Source organism: Pteropus vampyrus, unplaced genomic scaffold (assembly GCF_000151845.1).
Source record: "Pteropus vampyrus isolate Shadow unplaced genomic scaffold, Pvam_2.0 Scaffold54, whole genome shotgun sequence".
NCBI lineage: Eukaryota > Metazoa > Chordata > Mammalia > Chiroptera > Pteropodidae > Pteropus > Pteropus vampyrus.
Genome location: NW_011888835.1, coordinates 1,621,912 through 1,625,080, shown reverse-complemented (window position 1 = coordinate 1,625,080; position 3,169 = coordinate 1,621,912).

The following is a 3,169-nucleotide window of genomic DNA, read 5'->3' as shown; positions in this document are numbered from 1 at the left end:
AGCTAAGGTCTGTCATATATGGCCTTTATTATGTTGAGGTATCTTCCTTTTATACCCATTTAATTAATTGTTTTAATCATAATTGGATGCTGTATCTTGTCAAATGCTTTTTCTGCAACTATTGATATGATCATATGATTTTTATTCTTTTATTTGTTTATGTGGTGTATCACATTTATCTGTTACATATGTTGGACTATTCTTGTACTACTGAAATGAACCCCATTTGATTGTGATGTATAATCTTTTTAATATATTGTTGTATTTGATTTGCTAGTATTTTGTTTAGGATTTTTGCATTTGTAGTCATCAGAGATATTGGTCTATAGTTTTCTCTTTTTGTGTTATCTCTATAAGGTTTTGGTATCAGGGTAACGTTGGCTTCATAAAATGAGTTAGGAAATATTGCCCTTTCTTCAATTTTTTGGAAGAGTTTGAGAATGACAGGTAGTAAATCATCTTTATGTGTTTGGTAGAATTCACTAGTGAAGCCATCTGGTCCTAGACTTTTACTTTTTGGAAGGTTTTTGATGGTTGTTTCAATTTACTTACTGATGTATATAGATTTTCTAGTTCTTTGTGATTCAGTCCAGGAAGGTAATATATTTCTAAGAACTTGTCCATTTATTCTAGGTTATTGAATTTGGTGGCATATAATCTTTCATACATGGAGAAAAGAAAGCCTCTTCAGTAAATGGTGCTGGGAAAATTGGAAAGCCACATGCAAAAGAATGAAACTAGACTGCTTTCTGTCACCATACACCAAAATTAACTCAAATGGATCAAAGGATTAAATATAGATCTGAAAATATAAACTGCATAAAAGAAAACACAGGTACTAAATTCATGCACCTTGGTTTTAGAAAGGATTTTATGAATTTGACCTAAAAAGTAAGGGAAGTAAAAACAAAAATAAATGAATGGGACTATATCACACTAAAAAGCTTCTGCACAGCAAAAGAAACCATCAACAAAACAAAAAGACAACCAACTGAATGGGAGAAGGTATTTGCAAACAACACCTTGATAAGGGACTAATATCCAAAATATATAAAGAACTCATACAACTCAACAACAAAAAACAAACAGTTCAATTAAAAAAATGGGCAGAGGACTTGAGCAGATACTTCTCCCAAGAAGACGTACAAACAGCAAACAGATATATAAGAAGATGCTCAATCTCATTAGCTATTAGAGAAATGCTAATCAAAACCACAATAAAATACCACCTCACACCTGTTAGGATAGTTATAATCAACAGGACAAGTAATAATAAGTGTTGGAGAGGTTGTGGGGAAAAAGAAATCTTCATACACTGCTGGTAGGAATGTAAATTGCTACAGCCACTATGGAAAACAGTATGAAATTTCTTCAGAAAATTAAGAATAGAATTCATGCACCAAGGTGCATGAATTTAGTACCTGTGTTTTCTTTTATGGCCCAGCATTCCCTCTTCCGAGTATTTACCCCCCAAACTTGAAAACATTTATTCATAAAGTTATATGCACCCTGATGTTCAGAGCAGCATTATTTATGGTGGTCAAGACATGGAAACAACTAAAGTGTCCTTTGATAGATGATTGGATAAAGAAGTGGTACATATATATAATGGAATACTAGCCAGCCATACGTAAAGATGAAATACTGCCATTTGCCACCACATTGATGGATCCTGAGGTTATCATACTAAGCTAAATAAATCAAAAAGAGTTGAGAACCATATGATTTCACTCATAGGTGAGATACAAAACTGAAAGCAACAAACAAACAAGACAAACAAACAGAAAATCATGGACACAGACAACAGATTAGTGGTTACCAGAGGAAAAATGGGGAGGGGGGAGGTAGATAAGGGTAAAGGGGGTCAAATATATGGTGATGGAAGGAGATATGACTTTGGGTGGTAACCATACAATGCAATATACATATGATATATTATTGAATTATATACTTGAAACATATATAATTTTATTAACCAATTTCGATACAATAAATTTAATTTAAAAAGAAACATAAAAGAATTTAAAAAAAGAAATAAAATGAGGCTCGAATTTGGTCAACAATGAAAAAAAGAAGAAATCATAAATGTTCTGTAGAACAAGGAAGAGAACTTGGGAGGTTTATTTTATTTATGTAATTTTAAGAAAAGATGACATAAAACAATCGTGAATAATTGTTTGCAAATTTTAACAGGATAAAAACATAAAGGGATATATATGAGGTCAATCAATTAGAAAGCAAGAATGAGTGCTTAGTTGGAGATTAACATATTCAGAAGGTTTTCTAGGGACTATTAAAGAACCTGAAACCAGCACAAGTTTTGGAGCAGATAAATCAGGTTTCAAATTTTAGGTCTATCATTTAGTAGCTAAGTAACTTGGGAAAGTTGAATACATATATGAGTTTTACTTGTCTTACCCCAAAAATGAGAAGTATGAAATCAGAAGTACTATAAAAAAAGTGTTTGAGTGCCTTTGATGTGGTAATTCCATGAATTACTTTACAATGATTATTACTATTACTTACGTTGCTAACTAACATTAGCTTTCATAAATATAAATCAGGTATCATAGATTTTGTTGGAGAAAAGTGGAGAAAGTATAAAGCAAAGAGGGCAAAAAAGAATAGAGTGTGTAGTTCAGGGGGCATTTTAAAATTAGAAATAATAAATTTTGGAGAAAACAAAGGGAAGTGGAACAGTTAAAGAAGGCTTCATTGAAGATCTGTGGCTTGGTGAATACTTGAGAATTAGCAGAGTCTGTATAGGTGGAGTAAAGATGCAACTATTCTAGTCACAAAATTTATGTTGAAGTAAAGACATAGTCATAATAAGAAATCACCCTAATTGAAGTGGGTCTAAAGAATACAGGCTCATTTTGAAGATTAAATGTGATCATGCAAAATATCACAGAGAACATTTATATATTTTTATAGTGATAATAAATGCATAACATCTAACTTATCATTTTAACCATTTTAAATTGTACATTAATTATGTACAATTACTGGCATTAATTATATTCACAATATTGTGCAACCATCATCACTATTTTCAAAAATTTTCATTAAAAATTCTTTAATTGTTAAGCAATCACTTCCCATTCCCCCTCTTCACAGTCCTTGATAACTTCTAATCTATTTTCTGTCTCTATGAATTTGCCTATTCAAG